At 31.3% G+C, this 16,791-nt stretch overlaps 1 protein-coding gene across 36 annotated transcripts in view; it reads left to right on the top strand.

Annotated features, from left to right (window-relative positions):
* LOC110598540 (uncharacterized) overlaps window positions 1-16,791 on the top strand; it is a 287,890-nt gene that overhangs the window by 84,390 nt on the left and 186,709 nt on the right. For all 36 annotated transcript variants that reach the window (XR_013438651.1, XR_013438630.1, XR_013438632.1 and 33 more), the window contains one exon: window positions 1-16,791. This exon is cut by the window's right edge and continues 38,935 nt beyond it. The gene's annotated coding sequence lies outside the window, so the exon portion shown is untranslated.

The raw sequence follows: 16,791 nt of genomic DNA on the forward strand, positions 1-16,791 counted from the left end.
GTGATGACCCCAAAGACAAGGTATATTTGTTAAGAGTTGGTGCCATTACTTCTACCACCAGCTTCACCAAAACAATGATATAGTCTTCCTTATGCACAGTCACTTCTCTTTCCTGTGTGGCAGTGGATACCTCCTGCAGATAAGAAATGCTTAACTGAGAAATGCTCATGTTGGGATATCATCGATGAGACTTTAATTTGGGCATGGTGACTGTTTCCCTTGCTGCCACTTGACTCAAACCCAGGAGCCTCACTAGAGGAAATAATATTACACAAGAAGCTCAAAATGATGGAATTGCTCAGTGCTCCCATAAAGATACACTTATAATTTTCCTTTGCCATGTGATAAATTTTTGAAAATAGGATACAGTCAAAAGAAACTCTGCATGATATTTTTTTAAAACTTGACATTTAAATAATTAATATATAAATTAAGTGCCCTCCTCTCATTAATGCCACCCTTATAGTTTTCTTCTATTAAGGGAGGTATGTGCATTCTTTTAGAGGATAGATGTGCACAAACACAAAACCTATTTTGGGGAGGGGGTCTAGAAGTGGGACATATTGTAATACATTCTCCTGCAAATTGCCTCTTTCATTTAATAGTCTTTTCAATGGGCTTTTTCTACTTCAGTAATACATACATATCTGTGCCATTTGTTGAATGACTGCATGACTGTTTTGTAGATGAAATATAATTAAATGTTTTAAGCATTTCTCATTCATAGATATTTATGTTAGCACCAAATTTCTGTGCAATGAACCTCCCTATATATCAACAATCTTGCTTTTGTTTATTATATCATAATAAAATTACTAAGTAGTTGAATCACTGGGATTAAGAATATACACATTTCAAATTCTGAAAATTATTGCAAATTTTTCCTTTAAAATGTGGTTAACAATTTTATCCTTCATGGCAACAAATGAGATTGCCAACGTTCCCACAACCGTACAGATAATGGATTTTATAAATATTTAAAATCTTTGCCAATGTTATCGCCCAAACTATTGTCTTAAATTGTATTTCTTTTGTTTTTTTAGTTTTATCATTTTTTCATGTTTGTTAGTCATCTGTATTTTTTAATTTCTTCTTTTATGTCCAATTTTGAGGGTTTGGGGAGGTTTTAGTCTCTTCCAGATTTCAAAGAGCACATTTACTATTGAGGAAATAAGCTTTGGATTGTCAAGCATTACAGATTTTTTTACACACTTTTTAACTTTGTTTTTGTTACAAGAATGTGTATGATTGTTATATGTCCAAGTATAACCATGTTTGCTTTTATGGTTTCTGAGTTTCATGTCATTTTTGGAAAGATACTTATACTTAGTCCATAAAACCCTTCACCTATGTTAACTTCTAATTATTTTGTGTTTTTTTAATTCAAATTCTTAAATCATGAGAAACTTTTTTGTTTTGAAATCTTAAGGTTGCCAAGTTATTTGCCATTACTTGCGATTATTTGCCAATAATTGCCCATTTATCTGTAACGCCATCCTGCGCATATGCTGTATTCCCATCTGTGACGGGCTCCATCTGTGTTCTGTGGATCTGTGTGTTTCTTCTTTTGCCTCCTGTCTCATGTGTCTTCTCGTTGGGAGAAATCGCAGTTTAGACTGCAATTTCATAAACTATAATAAATTAATTTAGGAAAGAATTGGTTTTTAATAATATTAAGTCTTCATATCCAAGAATAAGGTATGTCTTTATTATTCAATAATTTTAATGACTGTTAATATTTTTACTTTTATGATGGGGTTTTTATTCTAATTTATTTGCTTGTTTATTTTTCTTTATCTGAAAGTTTTGATTAGTTTTGTTTTGGGGGGATTAGTAGTCATCTTACTGTTTCTCATTTCTTTTCAGATTTTTTCAAAATATTTATCAAATTCTTTCCAAATATTGATAATTTTTATTTTCTCCCTTATTGACCCTGATTTTAATTATGTTGATAAAGTGCACAGACTGATATGCAGGGCACTCAAACGATTGTGTAAATAATTACCCACCCTTGACTTAAATGGGTTTTAATGGAATGCTTCTTGGGTTTGAACAGCACATTGTTGCTGGTTTATGTCCCCCAAAAGACTACCTGAAAAAGCTATGATCAAGCAAAGCTGAGCTTATTAAACTTATTGCAGCAAGGGAAAACACCACCTTGACAGGGTTTAATAGTGTTTTAAAAGCAGGAAATAAGGGCTCTGGGTCTGGGCTGATGTGATTTAAAGCAGGAAAGTGATTAGGGATGGGCAAAATTCATCATGTAATACTTTAAGATTGATGGGAGAGTATTATGAGGTTCTTAATATTAGTCCTGATAATCAAGTTATTGTCTAAATGAACTGCTTGCCTAGATAAAATGTTATCAGTGATAGAAAACCTATTTGCCTATGTGAACAAACTGAATTTATTTATTAGCTTATGCTTTTATCTTGCTGGGCAGGACTCAGGGTGGTATCAGGTCTTATTCCCAATAGGTAAGTTATTTTTATATAGATGGTCTTAGTCATCAATGTAAGATGCTAATTTTAAGTTTGAAATATTTTGTTTATTGCATTAGAAAAATTTTCCACTTTTCATATTTTTCTAAGACATTTTAACGAAAACCATGTAATAGATATATTCATTGATTTTTGTACAGTTATATTCTTTATAAAAACATTTATTGGTATAAAAATTCATTTCCTATTATTGAAATGTCCTATTTTTCTGTGAACAAACAGACCATATTTGGTTTTTAAAAAAATTTGATTGTTTTAATTCACTGCTGAATTGTGGGTATTTTGATTTGGGAGTTTTGAAAGCATATTACTTCAGGAAATTTAATCTATTATTTTATGTGCTGTTTTTGTCATGCTTTTATATCCAATTTTCTGGTTGATTATGTTAAAGCAATTTTGAGCATTTCTTTCTATTCTTTGCTCTAGAACGGGTTAAATAGCTCTAGCATTACTATCAATGGTTAAACAAATACATCAATGAAATCAACCACTCTTTTGTTTTTGTTGGTTTGAAAAAACGATGCTGTCTAGAATTTTTTAAAAATTTTTTCTATGGTTATTACTTGTCTGACATTTTGCGTATTACATTTAATCTTTTTTCCCCAGAAGATTACAATCCATGTAGGTTTTCTAGCATATTAGAATGGAGTTTGGGTTATTTCTGCTATGACTTTTTAAACTTTGTAAATTTAATCAGTAGATTTTTGACATCATTAGTCCTTCATTTCCTTTTCCCCTCAATCAGTTTTTCAGCACAATTTATCAGGCTTTTAAATGTTCTAATTATTTGTATATTCCCTGCATTCTTTTCTGCTTTTCCTAATAAATTCTTAAATAGAGCCAGAAACAGTGATGTATGCCTGTAATCTCAGATACTTAGGATGCTCAGGTAGGAGGATCATAAATTCAAGATCAGCCTGGCAACTTAGTGAGAGCCTGTCTTAAAATAAAAAGAGGTAGGATTGTAACTCAGTGATAGAGTGCCCCCTGGGTTCTATACCCAGTACCAAAAACACCTTAAAAATTTGTAATTTATAATCTATATTTATTTTCATTTGTTCTCGTGTTCTTGGTAACCAAAGATTTTTCTCTGTTTATTTTATAACTTTTCATTTTGAACACATTATAAGCATTCAAATTAATAAAAGGAAAGAACAGTGAACTTGCACATACTGGAGACTAGGAACCTGTGTTCCATTGTTATCAACATTTGTCATAGTTACTTCATGTTTTTTAAAAAGTATGTTTAAATGAGCCTGGAAATCAAAAGTATCTCTTTTTCCCTAGTAGAAACAATTTTAATTTTTATTTTCAAATAATGATATATGTTATAAAATCCAAATTTACAAAAGATGCATAGATCTTAAAAGTGAAATGCAATCTAACTTCTCAGTTCTATCTTTTATGGCCACACAGTTTCTCCTTCCTGGAGACAGTTAGCATTATTGGTTTTTTGTTTCTCCCTACATACACCCCCCCACACACATCCTCCATACTCCAGGATAGATAGATACACACACACACACAAACGCACACACACACGCACAATTTTATACTTTTCTGTAACTTTCTTTTGCATACTTATGTGAAATATAAATACTTAAATATTTCTAGCAGGTTATTTTATATTAGTATATGAGGAGCTTTTTTATTATTTTAAATAATTTTAATTTATATCTTTACATAGGTAAAATTTACATACATGCTTAAATATTAATTGTATAATTTAATGAGTTTTCTTAAATGTAACTACTGCCTAAGGAGATATTTTTATAACTACTTAAGTAGTTTCGATACTACCTCTTTTCAGTCAAGGAAATTCTCATAAGAAAGTGTTCTGATTTCTGTGATCATAGATTGGTTTTGCCTATTTTTGAAATTAATATGAATGGAATCATACAGTATGTGTCTGTCTTCTTCCACCCATCATAATGATATTGAGATTTATCCACACTATTCCCTATATTAGTGCATTTTTTATAAAAACAACAATAATAATGTTCCTTTTCCAGTGGATCTTATCTAGAATAAATGATATCCATTTGTATTATTTCTACTAATGTTAAATATGATCAATTGATTAAGGTGGTGTCTGCCAGTTTTTTTCACTGCAAAAATGTTCTTTTATTGTCAGGAGATACTTTGAGACTATGAAAATATGTTCTATATCATTTAATTTTAGTATCCATTGAAGACTCTTGCTTATAGCAATTATTAGTATGGGGTTTACCTAGTGATTGTATTTCCATGATGTTTTGTACACTTACTCATTGAAATTTGTAAGGAAGAGCTGTTCTTCTTCCCCATTTTAAAAATATATTCACTTGTAGAGATTAATCAGTATGTATTTATGGATATTTATTTTATTTTCAGATTTCTCGTGTATCTCAAATATTATTTATTTTCATGCAAATTTTCCTAGGTTTGACCACTGGGGACTCCTGTAAGTTGGCCCCTGTGTTCTTTGAAACTGCCTCCATAGTTTTTTAAACACTTACATATTTTTTATTTCTACTGTATGTCCTAGCTATCTTATAGTTTCCTCCCCAAAGTCTATAATCAACCATTTCTTAAAGGAACCCTGGTTCTTTATATTGGAAAAAAGTATTTAGAAACCAAGATCTGGGTATTACATGTACTCATTACAACTGTTGTGTCATTGCATCTAGGTCCAGAGATAAGAAATATGTATATGTTTACACACAGACATCTATATTTTTTCTGACTTTATCCATTAACCTATCTATATGCTAAGTATGTATTCTCATAGTATATTATAGATAATTTACATATTCTCAAACTATACAAGAAATCAAGAGATCATACTATTTCTAAATACAATCCAGTATCACAGGGCTCGGCTTATTCTTCCCTCACCTTAGTTTTTATTCCTTTCTTCCACCTGGGAATGCTACTTTTTATTATCTACAATGTTTTCTCAAGTCTCAATGCAGTATATACATAAAATAACTTCATAATTGCTAACTCATATCCATTTATAAACAAAATCATTAATTGGAACACAATATCTAAATGTAGATTTTTTATTTTACATTTCCTATTATTTTCTGTGATTATTTTTCCTTTTCCTTTTAATGATTATGTAATATGAACTATAAAATAACCCATATTTTCTATTAATTCATTCCTGATTTCTATTTATTCTTCCTTTTCTTCTGTCTCCCTTTTTATATTCCCCTCTATTCTTTTTATTTTTAATTGAAATGAAATTCACCTAAAATTAAAATTTAAAAATACATTATTCAGTGAAAATTAGTATTTCACAGTGTTGTGCAACCAACTTCTTTATCTAGTTCCAAAACATTTCCAGGACCCCAAAGAAAATCCATAACCATTAAGCAGTTAGTCATCACTCTCTATCTCCTGTATTTTCACTTTTGAGTTTTTTGATAGGCAGACTTTTTTAATTTTGGTGAAGTACAGTGTATCAATTTTATTCTTTTATTTGCAATACTTACTGCAAACTCTATTGAATCCTTGCTTATCCTACATTTACAAATTTATTCTTCTGTTTTCCCCCGAAGCTTTATATTCATAGTTTCTGCACATATGTGCAATATTGCAAATCATTTTAATGTGTAATGTAATATAAGGGTTGAGTTTCAGAATTTTCATGTGTTCCTCCATTGTTCCAGAAGCATTTGTTGAAGACTTTTCTTAAATGAATGAACTGATGCTATTGTTCAATTAAGTTAACAATGTATATATGGATCTTTTTTGAACTCTGTTTTTCTCTTTTAATGCCATTTTTTTGAGAGAGTGACAGAGAGAGAGAGAGAGAGAGAGAGAGAGAGAGAGAGAGAGAGAATTTTAATATGTATTTTTTAGTTTTCGGCGGACACAACATCTTTGTTTGTATGTGGTGCTTAGGATCAAACCCAGGCCTCACACATGCCAGGCGAGCGCGATACTGCTTAAGCCATATCCCCAGCCCCCAATGCCATTTTTTTTTCACTGAAGTTTCATAGTAATTTTTTTCCTTTTCATTGATTCTTTTAATTATACATGACATTGGGATTCGTAATGGGATATAATTTGCCCTAATTCAGTCCCTAGTATTTCCCCTTTCCCTTTCCTCCTTCTTCTATCTCTTCCCTTCCCTCTGCTTTGCTGATCGTCCTGCTATGTATTTTTTAATAATTTTAAAGTAGTATCATGATGATTAGATTCACTATGGCATATTCTTATATGTACACAGAAAAGTTAGGTTAAATTTAGTAAATCTTGAGATAAGATACTGTGAGTTCAAAACTTTTTTTCTCTTATTTTAAGGTTTTTGGGAGGGACTTGGCTATACTAGATCTTTTGTATTTTCACTCTATTTTAGAATTAATTTGTTAATTTCTTAAAAATAAAACTTTTAGGAAATTGGTTTTGGATACATTAAACCTATTTATAAATTTAGTGATAATTTGCATCTTGACCAAAGTGAATCTACTGATCTATGAAAATAGTATGGTCTTCCATTTATTAGGTCATCTGTAATTTCTCACAAAAATTTTATACTTTTCAGTAAAGAAGGATAGTTTGTAGTTTTCAATATGAAAACATTAAAGTTTAAATTTAATTGTTAATAAAAATTTAACTATTAGATATATCCCTTTGATTTATGGTTTGATGCTATTATAAATGAATGTCTAAATTTGATTTTTCAAGTTTTGTGGTATCATGTCTTCTCTTCATGCTCTTATTATAGGAATTATTTTGGTCAGATTTTAAATTTTAAACCCAATACCCAACATTGCATTTCTGATATAAGCCACTTTGTCATTATTTTAATTATCATTCAGTTAGTAGCTTCTTCCTTTGTGATTTAGTTTAACCTATTGTTTTCAAGTGGAGTATCCAAATATTTGGAGTTTTTCTGGGTAACTACTTGCTACTTCTAATTTATGTTATGAAATTAAAAAATACTCTGTAATACTTCAACTTTTCAGAATTCATTAAGACTTATGATCTAGCAATTGAAGTATCATGATGAAAGTTGAATGTGCACATAAATGTGTATTTAGCAATCATTGAGTATAATGGTCTACAATGCCAGTAATTCAAGAATTCTGTCATTTTTGGTTCAGTATTTAGATTCCCTACATATTTAGTGAACATTTTTATTGTTCTGTAAGTTACTAAGAGAGTAATGTTAAGAAAACACTTCTGCCTATAGTTGTGAATTTATTTTTGTCTATAGTTCTCAGTTGTTCTTTATGTATTTGAAGACCTCTCATTTTTTTATATTTTATGGCTATCATGACTTTTAATTTTTCTATTTTCCTAATTTGATATGTTTCTCTTAGATAATATCTGTTGTCTTGGAATCTATTTTCTCAAAAAAATTAGAAAGGAAAGAGGGAAGGATAGGATATCATAAAGATATAAGGAAGATCAGTAGTGTAGAAGGAAATGGAGAGTCAGAGAGGAGGGATGGGCAAGGGGAGGCAATGCAGGATGAACTCTCAAAAATCACATTATGTGCATAGATAAACATACCACATAGAATTTCACCTCTATGTATAAGTGAAAAGAACCAATCAAATATAAATAAATAGGTGTGCAAAAGGAAGTCTGGCAGTGTAGAAGAAGAAGAGGGGAGAGGAGAGAGGGCAGGAGGAAAAGGGGAAAGACTGCAAACTGAAATTGAATCCACACATGTATGATGATATTGTCAGGATGAACCCAACTACAGTTATATATAACCATAAGTCTCTAATAAAAATATTAATGGGGAAAAAAGAAATCTACTTTTTCTGCTATTGGAGTAGAGTTATCAGCTTTCTTATGCTTGTAGTTTGATGTAATTTTCTGCTCATTCTTTTACTTTAAATATATTTGTGTCTTTATATTTAAGTACTTCTGTTATAGACAGCATCTTTTTATGTTCAGTTTGATCATCAGTGACTTTTAAGTTTTGATCTCTTTGCACTAAACATGCTTATTAACATGATTGGATGATGCCTACTATTTAGCTGTTGATTTTCCTATTTGTTACAAATAGTTTAGTTGGTTTCCCCCTCCTTACCCCCCACCTCTCCCCCCTCTCTGCTTTGCTTTATTATTTTGGGTTAATTAAATTTTTTAGTATTATATATTAACTTCTCTATTTACATTTTAGCCCTTTTTCTATATATTTCTGTTTATAGATTCCTGTATGTGACATCCACCTTTATAACAGTTGAAATCATACACTTCATGTAAAGTATAAAAAGTTTAACCAGAATAGTTTTACTAAGTATCCCTTTTTTCTTCTCTTTATTTACTTTAATATATATGGTATAAACCTATATAACTTCCTTTCTGCAATCAGTAGTCTTTTAAATAAAACAAAAGGACATACTATAGTTGTTGGGTTTTTAAAAATTTACCCATATATTTATCATTTCTGCTTTCTGTTCCTCTCTGTTTCAATTCTTGGCTCTTTTTCTTGAGTCTGAAGAATTTCCTTTATTATCCCTACAGTGGAAGTATGAGGATAGCAAATTCTCTTACCTTTTATTTGTCTGAAAATACATTTTTCCTTCACCTTTGCTGAATATAAAATTCTAAATTGACTCTTCTTTCTTTTAGCACTTTTTAAAATGTGATAATATGGTGTTTTATTAATTTTTTCTCTACTTTTATTCATAAGAATTCAGTCATTCCTTATATCATCATTTATATGTGTTGGGTATATATTCTTATTCTCTGTTTAGTTTCAAAATTTTCTTAGTATATTTTGTATCTGGATGTGGTTTCCTTTGTGTTTTTTATTTGATATTCATGAACTGATACGCTGCTTGATCATAAATTGATATTCTATGTGAAAAGTATATATTTTTAGCCCACATTTTTTCCTGCATACATATTTTTCACTTTAATTTCCCTCTCTCTTCTTTCATTCTCCAATACAACCATACCTATACAAGAATGATTTCTACTTTTATACCTGTCCCTGATACTCCTGTCCTTTAAAAATAATCTTTTTAATGTATTTTTCAAATCAGGTATTTATGCCAAGTTCAGGCTCACAGACCATTTATTTTGCAGTTTCGGATCTGACTTTAATTTTTATATGTATTTTGATCCTCTTATGCTGTACTTTTTATTTGGTTTATTTTCACAATTTCCATTTTTTTAATTGTATTCCCTACATTTTCACTCATTATGACCTTGTTTTTCCTTTAATTATTGGAGCATATTTTACTAGGTTCTTTAAAGTCCTTAACTGCTAATACCACATCTGTTTCATCTTAGTATATGTTTCTGTTAATATATGTGTAATTGGAATCATGGAAAAAAACAGGTAGAAAACAATTTTGGAATGCTATTAATATAAAATATTTTTATATTTTAATATTTGAAAGCCATATTATTATTGAGTGCTAAAATAGTAATACTATGCTATGGGTATTCTAACATATATAACTGTACTCAGTATTACAACAGTAGTGTTCAAAATGAGGTAAGCATGAATATAACCATAGTAGTAAATGATTCTTATATTTTACACGAAATGGTACCATATCAACTGAGTAAAATAAAATGTGTGTGTGTGTGTGTTTGTGGGTGTGTTACTATGTATTGAACCCAGCGTTTCATGTATGCTAGGCAAGTAAACTATATATTCCCAGCCTAAGGAATGTGATAATTTAAATAAGTATATATATTTAGAATATATAAATATACACACATAGATATAAAGTCATAGGATAATTGCTAAAAAAAATTAAGAGAAATGTAGCTAAAAAGGCATAGCAAAATTAAAATGTAATAATAAAAATGCTTTATTAATCCAAAACACTATAGGGAAAAAAAGAAGAAAGGAACAAAGTAAACAAAGAAAGCAAATATCAAAATGATAGACCTAAATCTAAATCTAATCATATTGGTCATTACTTTATACTCTCGTTATTCATTACCTTAGTTAGTCACACACTAGTTAGAGTGTTTTAAAGTTTCTTTGTAGTTTTCTTTAGATTTCATGTATTTTATGCAATTTTTATTTTATACACTTTGGTGTACATTTACCTTTTGTGGGTCCAATTAAATTTGATCTTCTTGTAGATTATAATTTTGATACAATGAGAATAGCTTTTTAACTTTTTTATTTTGTCTGTTTCTCTTTAGGGGAAACATTTAATTTTGTATATTTTTATTTTAATGATTGTTAAAATCTAATATTGTCCTATTATTCATATTTATGTAACCAAGATGTTGTGTTAATTAGCCTTTGTAATCTTATTTATGTTATTTTATATTTCTCCTTTCTTCTTAAATGACTTGTTTTTTTAAATTTTTGTCTTTTAAAATATACTTGTATTTCTTTCTACTATAATCATTTAGAAGATATGTTGCATGATGTTTTGATAAATTTATATTAATTACACATCTTATATGTTGAAATCGAAAATTTATTTGACCTATTTAACATAGGATTCATTGTGTGGAAGAAAATAGCAAACTAAAAAATTCCTTACTTATACAATTAATTAATCATTACTATAATGATGTTTTTATTGAGTACATGCTTTAAACTGGTAGATTCTGTGCTGAAAAGTTTATAAACATTGCCTTTTTAAAAATTTTTCCAGCTGCTGATGTAGCTGAGTAGTAAAACACTTGCTTAGCATGCCTGAGACCCTTGATTCAATTCCTGGTACCAAATAATTTTTCAAATTACCCCATCATATAATATATTATTATGTTACTAATTTGAAATGTAACATATGTAATATATTTAACATATACACTTATTATGAGGATACTCATTCTGCCTTTCCCAAATTTCTCTTTTGCATATTAAAAACTTTATAAAGGGCTGGGATGTGGCTCAAGCAGTAGCGCGCTCGCCTGGCATGCGTGCGGCCCGTGTTCAATCCTCAGCACCACATACAAACAAAGATGTTGTATCCGCCGATAACTAAAAATAAATATTAAAAAAAGGAGGAGGAATACATACCAATCAAGTAACTTTAAAAAATTTTTAAAAATAAAAACTTTATAAAGAAGCTTGGACATATTTGAAATAATACTAAAGTTATCAGACACTAGGAACAGCACTGGTAGTCACTGTAACTGATTAAGCAATATCTGAGTCTATTATATCTTACTACTGCACTCTGTGTGATTAGTCATTAGACCTTTATGCTGTTCATATAGCATCATCACTTTGTTGGCATAACCTAAAATTTTTATTTTAATCACATATTTCATTTGTATCATTATATTAAATTGCAGAATGTATGCAGTCAAATTATTGCATTTATTTTGTAATTACATTCTCTTGTAGCAATAGGTACCATAGATTCAATAATTACATAAAGAAGTCAATATGGTTTTCACTGCTTGTATCATTGCTATTTATTTTATCTATTTTTTTTAATTTGGTTCTCAGGAAGAATTGTTCAAGAACTCCTAAAGTAATGTATTTCCTTTGACTTGATATTATTAGCCCTTCTTTTCTTTTCTTCATTAATTAGTTTGATCAGTCAGATTTCTCAGTTATTAGTAAAAGATATATAACACAAAGTACCTTAATGGTGGTGGCAGGGGTGGGGGGGCATTCCTAACCATAATGGCTTGAGGCTCAGTGGACTCCAGTAATACAGGATCCAAATAAGCATCTGGTCTTTTGCTTTATTAACATAGCAATTCTGTGTCTACTGGTTTGGCTCAATTATTCAATCCATTCATTATGAAAACATGAGCTCAGAGAAGGCCTGGACATTTTCATTTATGTGAATTGACAAAAGGGCCATTTGAAGCTCTTGATTCAGTTCTTATATGCCTTGAAAACTCAATAAAGTTTGAACTTTTCCCTTCCTTGTCTAGTGGTTGAGAGATGAGCCTAACTTATGACACTATGACATTGGCTGACCCAGGAATGGGAACTCAGGGTAGACCTGGTCATATCCCCAATGGAGGTATGATATTCAATGATTATCAGCTCCACTAGAACCTCATGGTCTAGAATGGAGTGTCCCTGAGGACCAGGGAAAGGAAGCTGCAAACATGACCAGACCAAAGACTTGTAAAAAAAGTGAAAGTATTTTACATGAAGTCTTAAATTTAAAGTACATTTACATAAATTATGCCCCTACCACCAGTAGTGTACCAACTACTCTGATACAACTCTTTGTTCCCATAGATGTAAGTTAATAATTATCACTGGCATATATTATCAAACAATTCCATATACCACCAAAAATTTCCCTTAGGCTAATGGACGGTTTCAAAGACTCCCCCTTGGTTTATCCAGTTGCTTCTTTTTTTTTTTTCCTTTGTGGATGATCCCAGTTTTCTATGGGTCTTAGAAGATATAATGTGTGGTAGTATAAAGTTCTTTCTTTGTGTACATTATGACTTAGAAATTATTTTATTAGGGTTTAAGGGAATTTCTGGGGTTTTGTGGATTAGGCTTTAGTTTTCCAATCTGCACATGCAATTCCTTGGAAGTATCAGGCTTCCAAGCAGTTTGGTTTAGGAAACTCCTTGGGATATGAAATAATATCAAGCACCATTTCTAATCACAATACTTAAGCTGTGTCTCCACTTTAGAGAAAAAAATGTCTCTTTATTTCTTAGCCCTACAGTGCAGAAGTGAGTAATTAAACATTACCTCCTTATCAGTGTGACAACCCCTTCGATAGGCTATAGTAAGGGCCAGTGGTGTATACTCTTCTTTCAGGAGAGAAGTTATTCCTGAAGGTGTTAGCAGAGGTTTTTCTCATCTCACTCTGCCTTGGGAAGAATATGGTGATTGTACATTTTCTAATTTCATCATCTTCTGTCCCTTAGGCTTCTTGTATCTTATCCATAGACAGAAAAGATTCCTCTGCATAGCTGTATGCTGTTTCATGCTTTCAGAAAAGCAGCTTGAATACTCTTTACTTCTTTGATGATGAATAGCTACCAAATCTTTCAACATTATTATCAGACTCTCAGACTACATACAGGTCATGATACACAAAAAGTCTGTGTTAAAGCACTGCTTTGGTATCACGTCAAAATAAATGTCAGTTTCACAATGCAAAGCCTGAACTTTAACTTTGACACTGAAAATTTGACTTGGTGATGATATAAAGGAAAACAAGCCGGTGAAAGAATATCCAGGAAAGGCTTTTATTAGGTATTTTATTAACAGAAAGGAGACAGGATTGACCAAAGTGTCAGGCTGGCTCCCTAAACAAAGGAAGAGAGTTTTATTCATTTGAAAGGGCTCTTTGCAAGGGGATAAGAGTCTAAGTTTTAGGAATATTAATTGTCTTTAGGTACATTTCAAAGGTGTAGGGGTTTTTTTCCTTTTAAGAGCTCTGTAACTCTGAGGAAGTCAAGATCAATAGGTCATTCTGGAGCCAAATATTAATTTTTCATATCAGTAGTTGTTTCGTTTTGTATAAATATCTCTGACTTATGATAATGATGAGTTGCTGTAGTGTTAAGAGAAAATACAGGTGAAAAATGGAAGAATACGCAAATCATGAAAAATAACAAGTATGGGCCCTGGGGCATTTGCTGTTTTGTTGATTCCTTTATCCTTTGTCCTCAGAGAGATGTGGCAAGAGCATCCTGGCCCCAGTAATATACCTGGTCTCTGAGGTTGATAAGATTGTTTAAGGTACATACCAAGCTATTAATAGCTAACAAACTATGGGTTAAAGTGGAAGAGCAGGAAAAAAACTAATAATATCTTTTAATGGCTGTCAGGCAATGAATTAAGGCCCAGGAGTGTTTGCCCTTTGTCCCTATGATAGTCTCTTGTCTCACAAGCAGGGCCTCATGGAATATAGGTACATCATAGAACTTCCTCAGAGGAAGGTAAAGTATGTTAGGCAAATAAATTACGTGTTCTTCTCCCTTTGCTTCCTTTCCACTGAATTGTGTGTGAGTTCCCTACCCCAACCCTACCTATCTCTTTCACCTCAGTGATGCTCTTTTTAGTCTATTGTAGAGTTGGGTTATAAAATTAAATTATTATCTTTCTAACACTTGTAATTTTAGAGGAATAACTTTGAAAGAAGGAAACTATCACTCCAATATAGAAATAGACTATTAGCCCAGTACCAACAATGCAAGACATTTATCAGGCAGATAAATGAAAATATTATGTGAAAGAAAATATTGGGCTATGTTGCTGAACTGTACTTAGAGTATACATTTATAAAGTTTAAGTATCCAGCATGTACAGGTAATATGAGCAACCTTCAACATGAAGAAGCAGTTACTGATATCCTGGGTAGGCAACAAGAGAAACAAAACCAATTGTATATTACATGGTTTAAAATGGCAGTGCTGGATATTTTGTGCCTCTTGTTCCTACTTGAGAAAGTCACAGACCACAAGGAACTCTCTTCAGCCTGTTCTTCTGGAAAATACTAATCTTCCTCTACCCTGGCATGGAAAGAAGACAGATTCATTATTTTAAAAAAAGAAAAGAAAAAGAAAAAAAGTTGAAGGCATAAGCTGAGGGAAAACATTACCTTCCCAATAAGACTTCAGAAAGAAGTTGCATCATCATTCTTATAGTTATTTTTAGTTTCATCCAGTTACCATTTTCATCTTAATTACTGTCACTATTCCTTTGGCCTCTGATAAACTTTGAGCTCCTTGAAATTGTCTTTTTCAAATTCTGATATCAGTGCTTCCTAAATATTTGATCATGTTATGTACTCAGTAAATGCATTTCAACACTTCGAATACTTCAATGTAAAATAACAATTCTCTATAAAGGAAATTAAAAAGGAAAGCAGCTTATGTTGAGCCAAATATAAGTGGCTATGGCCTGGGAATATGGATTCCAGCTATCCTGAATGGCCATGTGTGGTAGTATACACCTCAAGAGGCTGAGGCAGTAGGATGGCAAGTTCCAGGACAGCTTGGGCAACTTAATGAGACTCAAAATTTTAAAAGGACTGGGGATGCAGCTCAGTGGAAGGATACTTGCCTAGCATGCACAAGGTTCTGAATTTGAGCCCTAGTACTTAGGGCTGGAGGGAGTTACCATGTTCAACCATGAAAAAGGTTGAGCCTTTATAGCTAGAGAACAAAAACAGACATTATTGATATATTTAATAAATATATTTGGGGGAACATTAAGTAGTCCATCTATATAAAAGTAGTTTCCTGTAGTTATCAGATATTATAGTGTTCTTAGCTATAGGATCAGTGTATGTTAGAATTCTGTTAAGCTTATCAAGACATTCCAAATTTACTTAATAGTCACAAGAATGTTATATCAGATATAAAAGTTAAACAGATATTTTTCTAAAGGCCCTAAGATAGGCCAAGATAATTTGGGCTCTTGAGTATTCAATCTCTCCACAATTACAATGTTCTGCTCTGCTAAAGTCAGTTTGCAGAATCTTTAATGTAGATGTGATTTTTTTCAGCTTCACAAATAGTTTATTAAATAACTAAATTAATCATTAATTATATATAGATTTAGAAATGGAAAAATACAGATATGCACATCAATTCCTTTGATGTAGCATTTTAGTGCAAACAATTAAGTAAAAGAAGCTTCTTTGAGGTGAGTATCAGAGATGGAAGTGAATATAATACAGAGGGAAAAAATGGCATGGACAGTATCACATTAGTTTTTAGCACTAATGTGATGCTGAGTTCCATGAAAGCAGTCAGAGGGAGATTATATTTTTCTTGTGTCTGGTATAATACTTGTCTTAAATAAATGGTAATATTTGTCCATTGAATGAATGAATCATCACAGTTGTGAATGACTGAGTGAATGGGCAAGGGCATTTGTTCCCTATCTGCTATGGGGCATTTCTTGTAATTATGGCATTCATGAAAGACTTATCTAGAGGGATTCCAGAACTAAAATTATGAGATTTAGCTTTTGAAATAATGGATTTATTGTTTAACCTATCATAAATGAAGGTTAAAAACAATAATATGTGTATTTAAATTAACAATCCTTTCAGGGAGTGTTTGTTTTATTTATGTTCTATAGTGAATGACAAATAGATGTAGAAGCAAGTGCATTAATACTATTCTTTCATTACCACTTATCAATCTCTTGCTGTATAATGTTCTACACAGTCTGTTATTTTTATTTATACATACCTACATATGAACACCTATATAGTGCTTAGACCAATTTAACTGAGGAGAAACCCCAATAGAGATAAAGAAAAGTGCCTTGTGAGTGCACTGACCTAGAAGCAGAGCTGTGCGACCAAACAGCCTTTATAGACTCCACGTTACAATAAAAATAGAAGCTTACTCATATGCTGTACTTGATTTTCATCTCCCCTTTTAGTCCCTATTCCTTACTTAC

This window comes from Ictidomys tridecemlineatus, chromosome 5 (assembly GCF_052094955.1).
Source record: "Ictidomys tridecemlineatus isolate mIctTri1 chromosome 5, mIctTri1.hap1, whole genome shotgun sequence".
Classification (NCBI taxonomy): Eukaryota; Metazoa; Chordata; class Mammalia; order Rodentia; family Sciuridae; genus Ictidomys; species Ictidomys tridecemlineatus.